Raw genomic sequence first — 12,389 nt, forward strand, 5'->3', positions numbered from 1 at the left:
ATAAGGCTGGTTTGTTGAATTCAGTGGTCGAATACAGTCGTATGCACGTGGCCAGACACAAATGCAGAACACTGAAGCTGGAGAAGAAGGGAACTCGTAGGCATGTGTGTGCCGTGGAGGCATATTTTGTTTTGTGTCTGCACCTTCAGATTCAAGTTATGCAGGACCATACCTATATTTTATCATCTGAGATAAAACGCGAGGAAAGAGACGACGCCACCAGCACCTGAATACCACGTGATCCTCTTCCTCCTCACCTCATCTCCTCAACTGAAGTCAGGGCTTTATCAAAAACATTATTTATTAATTATTCCTGATCTTGTCGCAATTACTTATTGTCAGCAAATTAGCCATACAACCGTCCTGTAAGAAAACAGGATTCCCTTGACTGAAATCTGTAATGCGCTGACATCTAGTGGTGAGATTTTATGCACTGTAACTTTAACAGATTAATCCTAATAAAGTATGAGAAGAGTAACTTACTCTACCTTTAAGTGTAACGATTTAGTGCATATCAAGTTGATATTTGCAGCGTTTCCTTTATCATGTAACCAGCAGCAGGCATGTTAATTCTCCCACAGAGGGACAGCTTCTGCCAAGCTAAAAGTTTAGCCATTGCTGGAACGCTGGCATCATTCTCCTCCTCAGTTTTCTTCAAGTGTTGTGGATCCTCGTGCAGGTGCTTCTTCGTAATCTCATTAGGGCTCTTAATGCACACGACAGACGTACGAGCACTGTGCCTTAAATCTACTTTCTTGCTAATGGCCAACAGATGGTGTTTGGGTGTAAAAGAAAATTACTCGTTGGCTCTAACTTGCTCCGTGACCCGGCGTTTGTCATCTCATTGAATGAAACGTGCTTTTCATTTAGCCTATTACGGTCGAGTACCTCAGGCCACGCTTGGATTCCAAAACACCAAGATGACAATGCCAAAAACATGGAACCAAAAGGAACAGCGAATGGTATCTAAAAGTAAAGAAACAGTAAAAATGAAGTGGGAAACGAATGCTTAATGTCACTAGTTTTAACAAAAAGTAATTGGAGAGCTATGATGAGTTTCTTTTCATTGCCCCATCACTCACACTGGTGCTTGCTTCATCTGTGATTGTCTCTAATGTTTAGGCACATCAATATCTGGTAACATCACAAATGTGAGTCGTGATTCAGATGTCAGGAAACAGGTCGGAGCTACCCAAATCTTTAAATGTTTAAACAATATCAGGCTCTGTTTATTCTCGGGCCGGCAGCGATGTAAGGTGCCCAAAAAAGGGGATTATGTGACCGTCCCATATGCTCTCCAATCCTGTAAACAACACACTCCCATCTCTGGAACACGGGGTTACAGATGGAAGGTGGACAAGTTTAAATTGCAGGCCTAAACTTAATCTTTTCCTATAAACAAGTCTTACTGTATTCAAAGCAGAGCTGAAGTCAGTGCTCTGCCAGAGACACATGGATGATGCCGCTATCAGTGCCCCTATCACTTCATGCCCCAGTTGCCCAAACATGGTAAGCTCCTCTGACGCTTGCTTTACCCAGACAAAATAGCTCTTCTGTTTGCCTGTGGGCTGTTGGGTTGAGTGTGTGTGCGTTTGTGTGTGTCTGTGGGCGTGAAGACGTCTGAGAGCCGTGTCAGAATTGGGCGTTCAGAAAAGGATACGTTCTTCCAGATTTGGATGGATGTATTTTCATTGCTTGGTTTCAAAATCACGAGTAAATTCAAAGCTTGCCAGCTCAGGGCTGCAGAACGGCACCGGTGCAGAGCCTGGCTGGTTCTATAGGTACAACTTACACGTGTGTCACGTGTAGGCAAACAAAAACGAAACAATTACACATTTACAGACTCTTAGTAGTTCTCTCGAGAACCACTAATTGAAACAACATGAGTGAATTAAATCATTAATCACAGAACATTAAAGCCAGGAAACAGATCGTGCTGAGTAAAGACTTTACAGCTTTATCTTCACGAGGCTGAGATTTACAGTTAGAATAATGTTTGGCACTTATTTAAACTTAATGTCAATGAATGTCATTCAAACACGCTTGTGTTTATATATGCCCCTCCCCCTGCACACAGACACAGTAGAGCAGGCACTATAGTCATCCTTATGACCTCCGACTCTGCAGTGCACCTACTCGTGTGTCCTGCACACCTGGTGAGTTTGAAGCAGATCAGATGACTAGTTGTTGAAACTGGCGAGGAAAAAAAAAGACTTCTGGATTTTTGGTATGATGAACAAGATCGTTCCCACGCTTTCCTTCTAACCAGACTCACTTTGTTATACTTTTACCAGCGTCTTTCTCCTTCATCCTTCACTTCTCTCCTCGCTTCTCGGTGCTGTGATTGTCAGCGTGCTGCATCATTGGTGAAGCCACGTGCTCTGTGTTTATCATCAGGAAGGGGAGGGAGATAGAGGGAGGGAGAGAGAGAGAGCTCTTTCTCTCTCATTTCTAGTGCGACCACAGGAAGACACACACATTCACGCACAAACACTCTGAGACGTACACTCAGCCAGTCTGTAGCAGCCTGAGGGACGGACACAGAAAACACAGCTACACCAGACTTTGCGGCCACAGAAGCTCTGAACAACACCACAGGTACCGTAAAGCTTTGTCTGCCTGGATTGTGATATTGATTCAACAGTTTCTACCTAAGTGGCAAACAGTCATTTGCAGGTGAACTCTTTGAGAAGCTTCGTGTTTTGACTCTACCCTCAGCTTTGAGCTCGGATGCAGTGAGCCTGCTTTGTGTTTGAGGACTAGAGGAGGAGGATGTTAAAATGAGGACAGGAATTTTGGCACGGTGTATGTGAATGCTGCTGCTGGAGCTTTGTGCTTTTTATTTTTCCTCTCTCTCTCTCTCACAGACACACACACACACACACACACATATACACACCCCTGTTTCCAGCCTCTGCATTGGTGAGAACAGGATGTCAAGAGGTTGAATTTATTGACCCCACAGGAACAAAAGTGCGACATTTAGAAAACCAGACGGGATTATTATTATGTATTAAACCCAAAGCCTTTGCATTTATATTGTATTTCCCTGGTTTACAGTTGGATTATAAAGTTGTAGTTTAAAAAAGTCTTGATGCTTTTAATAATCGTCTCATTCTGATGTGTCTGACTTTGGCAATGGCAGGGGAGGGAGCGATGCGTGCTAAAGAAAACAATGCTGGATTTGAAGGAGATTGAGTCAGCTGGATGATGAATCGACAGTAGGTGGAAGTCATAAAAGTTGATTGAATCTGGTGCAGGCTTGTGTTAGTGGTGCCCTGAAAGTGCCTGCATTTGTCTCAGTGGTCTTGGCAGGACCAGACAGATTAGAACCATCAAGCATCGGGGCATCGTGGTCAAAATAAAGTGGCTGGGTGATCGCATTTAAAAACTAAGAACCATATAAGACAACATTAATGTATATGCAGATTTTATCAGAACTCGGTGAGGTTTGCAGCGTCACACCAGCAGCAGAATGAACAGATGAACAGATTAAAGAGCATTTTTCATATCCTTGAAAAAGCAACAGTGTTGATGTCTCATTTTTATTTGCACCTCTTACATAATTTCTCTATCAGATCAGCAAATGCACTTCCCTTATCATTTTCTTGCAGTGCATCTTTTGCTATGTTCAGATTTCAAGCTACTACAAAACTTATTGACTCGTATTCTTCCTGCTGCTTCTTGAGAACATGAAACAGCCGCTGAATCCGAGCTGGCCTCCCCTTCGGGAGCGGGTCTGTTTCTCAGCTCGCAGTTTATAAATAGATTTACAAAGAGCAATACGCTCCTGCTCTTGTTCATCACGAGCCACACAGCAATGCTAGCTCACACCTTATCGCCAATCCAGTTAGTCCATATTTGGCCAGAGGGGATTTTTGGGGATATAGATTTATCACATTATTCCAGAATTTTCTACAAGTATGAACAACATGAGTTAAAATCTTGCTTAATTTCCAGTGGAAGAGATGCAGTTTTGGGTTTTTCTTATAAATCATGTCACCTCCTGCTACTATGCGCCGATTAACAGCTCATAATTATCCGCAATTTTCCTGCTCCCTACATCCAACTCACTATGTATTGCACTACAACTCAAAGTAAAAAGGTCACTATCCCCTATAAAAAGCACAATAAGGGTTACTACGTGTCCAAAATGGCAATAAGATACGAGCGATCCTGCTTCCATGTTTCACCTGCTGGTTCTAACCACAAGTTCAAGCTCTGACTTTACATCTTGTGGACTTCATGAAAATCAAAGGTATTGGGAAATTTCACAGCCACGCATCTGTGCAGATGAAAAATTTAAGACAACCTGTCAGATCAACAAAGCATATGAAGTAGTAGGAAAGTCCCAATACCAAGCCCCAAGTCAGAGGAGCTTTAAAAGCTAGCAAGCAGCCACTGCTTAGGAAGCTAAATGTAATTAGCACAGTTCTGACAGTTCACGACATCTGCATAGCAAACATACAATTGCACATGCATAAAGCACAGATATGAATCATTAAGGACTTAACACTGACCAGCCCATCCAGGGTTAGACTTAGTGTTGTTGATGTTATTTTTTAATTACATGCTAAATGGGAAAAATCCTTTATAAACTACAAGATGATAAATAGATAGAAGTCAGATAAAAAATGGACATTGCAGTCACATGACTCTTTTAATCTTTTCAATTTGTTCACCTTGAATTCACGATCAAGGTAGGAGGTGAAGTTTTCTAACAATCTTATGAAAACCCTAAATAGGAAAAGATCTCACGTAGAATTTTCCAATTTATTTCAAACGTGCATCTACTGGGAGGCTGATGGATAGCACTGGTGATATTTTTGCTATTGTCAGCATAAACTTCAAGAGTTTTCACACCTTAAAAACCTTTTAGCCACAATTTGATCTTCATAAAGCTCTGACTAGTTCAAATCACTTTACTTTGGTCACAAGTAAATTGCTTGAAACAAAGCAAAGAGAAAAGTTTGACTTTTGGATGGGGATCACTTTATTACTTTGAATTAACAGATAAGAAATAAGATAAGATAAGATAAGATAAAACTTTAATAATCCCTCGGGTGGGTTCCTCTGGGAAATTCGGTTTCCAAAAGCACAGCACTGACAGAAGTTACAGTTACAGAATATTATATATATATATATATATATACACACACACACACATATATAAATACAGAGACATATATAAATAAAATATACGAAGGGGATAAATAGAATAAATAGGAATAAAAATAAAAATACAAGTGAATTGCACATTTCAAGTATGGAGTCTATTGCACCGTTGACTATTAACAAAAGTATTGCACAAAAGGTATTGCACAGTGAGGTGAAGAGGCACTACAGCTTAGAAATAGAGTGCTGAAGTCAGAGGCTACATGTTGTGAGATTTGACAGTGTGGTTACGTGGTGATCTCCTCTCTAAAATACAAGACAAACACATGAAATCACATACTGTACTGTTGAAATTATGCTTCTAGAACATTTAACTATTTAGTAAGGAATGCTAAATGGCTAATTCCCCAACTTTAACCTCTGAGCAGAACTTAAGCTGACTGTGAGGTGCTTAGCAGTCACATCAGCTCTCAAGTTGGCTAAACACTTTTATTCTGTTAAGACATTTCCTTGTACAAAACAGCAAGATTAACCTACATTTCAGATGGGGGTAACAAAACTATGCCTTAGAAGAGATGTCGGGTATGTGAAGCTTTCATTGCTCGCTTTCTTGTTCCTTCTGTTTGAAAACAACTCTTCTTGCTCTTTGGGTTCTTTGCACCACTCCATAGCCCCCATCTCCCTCCCCCCAGTGGCATTTTCAATAGCTAGACAATGAGGCTGGCACTGAGAGCGAGCCACTGCAAAAGCAAAACTGTTATTACCGTGTTTTGCATGCTGATACATTTCCCCTTTGCGTCCCCATTTGTGTTGGATCTTTGCTCTAACCCAGTAGCATCCTTGTGTCTCCTGGAAACTATATCTATATAAATTATAAAGGATTGTTGCATGTCTTTCTGGCCACTATTAGAGGCCAGTAAAAGTCAGTTGATGTATTATTAGAAACCCCATGGCTTTTTTATTGATTTGAAAATCTGACTAATTAAATATCACTCACCTAATAACAGAAAAGTCCTTTTCTATCATTTAACCTTTACATTTTTCTCCCTAATTTTTTATGACCATTTTCTTACTGACCTCTGTCGCCTGTCTTATTATTCCTTCTGTCTGTTCTCTGTAGCTTTGCTGCATGACCTTTCCTCTTATAACCTGTGAATTTTATTATTGCCTTTGCACCTGCAATGCACCAACGCTAGTACAGTAGTTCTTGTCTCTTGTATTTTTATACCTGCTGCTAGATGGGGCCTGGATTGTTTTGGAACTTCCCTCCCAAGGCTGGCTGCACGGTTCCACAAAGCCTCCTGCAGACCATGTACGTAGGATCGTAAAGCCACTGTACCTACCTACCTACATAACCTACCATACTGTACCACATAGGTCTCTCCTTTATCCAACCCGAGTGGATATACATCTATGGCATTCTCTGTCCATTCGCCCCATTCTGTCAATCAGTCAGACCAGTGTTTCAAGCATTCATTCTGCAGCAGCCAGCAAATGCCCATAAATCCAATCAAAAATCATAATTCTGTTGTTAAACAAACATGCATTTGACAGGAGCAGTCCATCTGCCATATATATATATATATATATATATATATATATATATATATATATATATATATATATATATATATATATTTTTTTTTTTAATTTAATTTAATTTTTTTAAACTTTTTTTTTTTAAGAAGAAAAAAACCACACAACAGATACTGGAACAGATACTAGGAATTAGGCCGGGAATAACGCCAGACTCTTGAATTGAAAATTCTCTCTACAACCGTTGGCAAAAACCTCATCCAGGTGACACACCGCGTGGTATGAGCCTCTTCCAGCGTGTGCAGTTTGCTCATCCTTCAGACTCTTCATCGCTTTAATATGCATATTTTTAAATGCATCACTCTATTTAATTCTGACTGTATAGAAAACACCTGAACAGTTTAAATTCAACCTGTAGCTGGGCTTTTGCTAAGCTCGTGCTTACAGGATGCTAATACTACTGTTTTAAATGACAGTGAATGATTTCCTATATACCATTATTTGTTATCTTACCACTGAATTCCCATACTGTTTTACATCCCATATTATTGTATCCTAGTTCTTATATGTAGGCTTGATATTTGGATTATATCATAAATTCTAAATAAAGAATCATAAATCAGTACAGAGATGTACGCAGGAATGCACTAATAGCTATGAACTTCTTCTTAAAGGCTGCTGTTGTTTAAGGATTGTAGTTTAACAGATTAGCAGCTTTTAGAAAACTTGGGTTGTACGTATTAACAGTTATTTATTTTGATGCTTGATAAGGAATCTTGGCTCTAAATAAATACACAATCCCAAAAATGTGGTGAAAAAACAAAAAACAAACACACAAGATGCTGGATTTCACCTTTCATAACATCAGCTGAAATTTGCTTGTACAGCTGATCCTAGCCTGGTCACTTTTGTCTTGTGTTTGGGCCTAACTGATTCAGTTTAATGTGATTAAATACTCCCGTCAGTTTTGTTGGTTCACACAACAATCCTTTGCACATTCATATTTCTGTAAAGTTTCAGTTCCATGTTGGAGTCTATGAGGCCTGACTGGAGATGAATCTTTCTCCAAACTGCTAATGTTACTAAAGCATATCAGCATGCCCCGTCATCGCACACATTGTTTTGTTTTTTCCCCTCAGTGTGTGTGTTATGTTTTGCTGTCACCCATTAATTTTGAAATGTCAGCCCTGGTGCTGACTATCCTGTGTGACTGACTCATTGTTGATGGAACTCCATGTTCCACACATCTCTGCATGCATATTAATGCCTCTTTGTTGCAGAGCTTCACCGTGTGCTCAAAATATAGTTTGCAAACAAAACCGAGTATGCTTCTAAGGAATATCCCTTTAATGTCAAATGATTCAAAGCTGTATCACCTCACGGTAACTGCAGGATTAGTTGAGTATTCTGTCTTGTGAACAACTGAAAAACCTTTTATTGAGAATATAGTACAAGGAGAAGCTTCATACAGTGAAAGTAAGTACATCTACATACAGCTAGAAACCTGTGGACTTGAATGAAGTACACTTGTAGGAACAATAATAGCACTTTTTCAACATAACAATCAGAATAAAATGAGTAAATGTTGCGATTTATCTTTTTTTTAATCTATTTTGCTGATATTTTTTATTCAAGAGCTACAATCATTAAATTAGCTAATGTATCTCATCAAACTATACTTCCCATTAATAGATTTTATTAGCTCAAAAATACATATGGATGGACACTGGTGGACTAAAAATGAATGGAAAAACAGCTGATGTATAGAATAAGTTTTCAGCAGCGACCACACCTTTTAAGCCCTGAAAATTTGATGCATGTCCTGTACTTAAGATGTTAAGAGGGCTCAAGCATGTTCGTAAAGTATCTAATTTCCCATGTATTTCTGGAAAATATTGGAAAATATTTATAGAACGGTACAATTTTCAGTTGAATTTATTAAATATACAAGAAGTATTATACAAAAAAAATTAATCAGCTGATTCCGAGAAGTGCAGGAGGAGGCACTGACGAGTGCCTTTCATGGAGTGCCTGTGGCTATATTGAAAAACTGGCTGAGAAGATGAATCCCAGTGTCCAGAAGCTTGGCAGCAGAGGAATATTCCAGCATGAGAGCAAACCCAAGAAAAAAGAGTTTTCTAAAGAAGCAAAAGTGACGACTGTGAGCTGGCTGAGCATGTTTTACCGAAGAAAGGAAGAATTCCTACTGTGTGACCTTTAATGTCACACAAGAACAAACACCAGAGACATTAAATTAGACAGACATGCCTCTCAATGCACCATGAATTAAAATCTATGGCAGAACTCTGTAACAGCAAACATGTTGTTCCAAAGGAAAAATGTGCCTTTTTAATGCCATTTTGAGACAAAGTCAGCAAACAGATTTGTCTGGTGATTCTATGCATGTAGTCTTTATGTTCCTTTGAAATGAATTAAAATAATTGTCATTTATTTTATTTGTAATCACTGCCCAAATACTCAAAGAGATCCTTCAAAATAGAGCCTAGGAGCTGAGATTTGCTTCTAGAAGGATTTCTTCTTGGAGGCAAGCAGTTACTGTGACAAGTTTGAAACATTTGATACCAAAGCAACATCACTCTGGGGTTTACTCACTTTTCCTCCTGACTGTAAGTCATCTTTTGTAAAGAGCAAAATTTGTGGGTTTTACGCTGCAGTATAAAACACAGAATGTTCATGGTGTATTAGAGTAAAAATGATCCGATCGATAAGAGAATGCTGCTGCTTACATACTGGCTATTGAATGCCAGCTCTGTGCTACTCTGTGGTCACTAATGGAGGGCATATATTAAAAATGGAGGCTGGCACAGCACAAGCAACAGCTTCATATAATATGCAGAAACATGACTTTGCCCTCAGGTTCAGATGTAAATCAGTAGAAAACTGGACACACCTCTCATCAGAAAAGCAGCAGGAGAAGTACGGAAATAGCGATGTGATCATTTCTTGATTACTGATTAAGCGTTAAGTGTTGGGTTATTTGTCTAGAATGAAAATAGTATCCTGACATATCAGGAAAATAATCCATCAAGCTAAAAATAAAACATGTGGCGTGTTTCTCTTGCACCTCCTCATATTTCCCTCAAATGGCTGTCAAGCAGCAACAAGAGGACAATTCAGTCTTCAGTTATTAACGCTACAATGTTACAGAACGAAAATGTGAATGTAGAAATATATTATTGAATATGCAACCTTTTTGTCATTAAAAATATGAGAAATGCATTGTTTAAATATATTTCTACATTTCTGTGCATTCTTTTTTATTTGGACGGTCTCTATCTCTCTACATATCTCCATGCACACTGCTCAAAAAAGTGAATCTGGACCAGAGCATCACTGAGCTCCTGAACACCTTCAGGTGCAACCTGGAATGATTGGATCAAAAGATGGATTGAACAATAATGTCCCACTGGTGTTCGATTGGCTTTAGGTCAGGCGAGCGTGGGGGGAGGTCAGAGGTATCAATTCCTTCATCCTCCAGGAGCTGCCTCATACTCTGGCAACATGAGGCTGGGATTGTCATGCACCCAGAGTAACTCAGCACCCTCTGTGCCAGCGTAGGGTCTGACACTGGGTCCAGTGATTTCATCTTGATATCTACCTGGCCTCTAGGGGCCTGTGAGTCCCTCTGTGGACTGTCTACAGGAATCTCCTCTGTGCTCTCGAAACTCTGCTGGGTGACAGAGCAAACCTTCTGGCAGTGGAAAGTTTTGATGTGGCATCCTGGAAGAGTGGACTACCTGTTGCACAGGTAGTTTGTATACCCTAACCCAGAGGTGTCCAAGTCCAGGCCTAAAGGGCTGGTATCCTGCAGGTTTTAGATCTCACCCTGGGTCAACAGACCTGAATCAAATGATTAGTTCATTACCAGGCCTCGAGGGCCGGTGTTCTGCAAGTTTTAGATGTGTCCTTGATCCAACACAGCTGATTTAAATGGCTCAACATGTCTTGAAGTTCTCCAGAGGCCTGGTAATGAACTAATTGGACACCCCTGCCCTAACTAAATACAAGACCAGTGAAACAACAGTCAGACAAGATGAGGAGGTAAACATGTTAGTGGCCTCCACCTGTAAATTTCATGTTTTTGCTGGTTGTCTCATTGCTGCCCCTCTAGTTCACCTGTTTTTATTTAATTTAAGATCAAAACAGCTGAACATGATTAACAACCCTCTCTGTTATGTAACTGATAGGATCAATACCTCAGAGGCTTCACTGACTTGATGCTATAGCCTGACTAAAAGATATTCCTTTAATTTTTTTGAGCAGTGTATTTATTCCAGTATCAGTGGGCGTATGGTTCTACACTCAGTCTAAAGCAGGACCGGTCAGCTTAATGAGCAACAAATCGACACAACACAGACAAATGACGACACATCAGAGCACATTAAGTCCACACAACAACACGTGTATTAGGGCGATTGTGGCTTAAAGAGTTGGCAGTTTGTCTTGTAACCGGAAGATTGTTGGTTCGAGCCCTGGCTCGGACAGTCTCGGTCATTGCGTTCTTGGGCAAGGCACTTCGCCTACTGGTGATGGCCAGAGGGGCTGATGGCGCAATATGGCAGCCTGCCATGTCAGTCTGCCCCAGGGCAGCTGTAGCTCACCTCCACCAGTATGCGAGAGTGAATAGTGGAATTGTAAAGCACTTTGAGGGTCTCGAAAAGCGCTATATAAATACAGCCCATTAAATTGTTAGTGTTACCCAAGTCTTTAAATAATAGGCATGTACAACACTTCTAAGACTTTTATGTTTATGTAACTCTAAAATGATCTAAACATCTGAACATTAAATAGATTTAAATGTGACAAATATTGACAATTTAGCTCAAAATTTCCATCTCAATGCCTGTTTGGTGTAACACCTCCAGTCTCAGTGAGGTATAAAATGCAGGGCCAATCACTGCTGTTGGGGTTGTGGGTTATGGCCTGTCTTGCAGTGGTAGTGGCATTAAACCCATGCGTCTGTGGAGGAAGTGACTGCGGCTTGCTCAGGAAACCATTCATCCCTTCACCGTGGGTCATTGGGCTTCGCTTCTTGACATCGGGTTCTCCGTTCGGTTCAGGAAAGAATCCACCGACCGCTCCCCTCCCCCATCAGTGTACTGCTGGTGACCACACGCTGTCTGCCCGCCTGTCCTGCTGGCGCTCGTCCTACAGCGCCGTGGGCGGACCATAGAAACACAATCACTAGAAGGGACATTTGGTTGCATTTTTCAGCGCCGCTGCCGGACGATCCAACTGTGCCATTCAGCATGAGCCAAATAAATTCAAGTCATGACGTGTGAATGTCGGTGACTAAAATACAGTGGATGATGATAGTGCTGGGCTGTTAGCAGGTTCTAAAAGTTCAGTTCTGCAGCATCATGACATAACTGCGAGGAGGATGAGACGCTTGCAATGTGAAGGAAATATTTTTTAGAAGAAGCCCCAGAAGAGCAAACGATGCAGAGCCACACTCAGTGAAAACCTTGAATCACGTCAGTCTCTTCATATAAGTTACACAAACAACTCTGGCAGCATTTTACAAGTCCTAGAACCTTTCTGTTTGGGGGAATTGTCACGCTGGAAAAGGAGAGGATTTTTTTTATCCAACACCAAAAGAACACAATGAAAAACAGCCCGGGGCCTTTATTCCTCATTCACCGTGAACACCTGCCGCTGTGCATTCACGTAAAACTCCTGAGGCAGTGTCCCATCATCAGTGTCCATCAAAGTTTGCA

The 12,389-nt window shown here is 40.6% G+C and overlaps 1 protein-coding gene across 3 annotated transcripts in view; it reads left to right on the forward strand.

The window, feature by feature from the left end:
- Positions 1 to 2,494: 2,494 nt before the first annotated feature.
- Positions 2,495 to 12,389, forward strand: part of ndrg4 (NDRG family member 4) — a 67,339-nt gene continuing 57,444 nt past the window's right edge. For all 3 annotated transcript variants that reach the window (XM_082541959.1, XM_082541960.1, XM_082541961.1), the window contains exon 1: positions 2,495 to 2,598. The gene's annotated coding sequence lies outside the window, so the exon portion shown is untranslated. The remainder of the gene's footprint in view (positions 2,599 to 12,389) is intronic.

This window comes from Aulonocara stuartgranti, assembly GCF_965226115.1.
Source record: "Aulonocara stuartgranti genome assembly, chromosome: 7".
NCBI lineage: Eukaryota > Metazoa > Chordata > Actinopteri > Cichliformes > Cichlidae > Aulonocara > Aulonocara stuartgranti.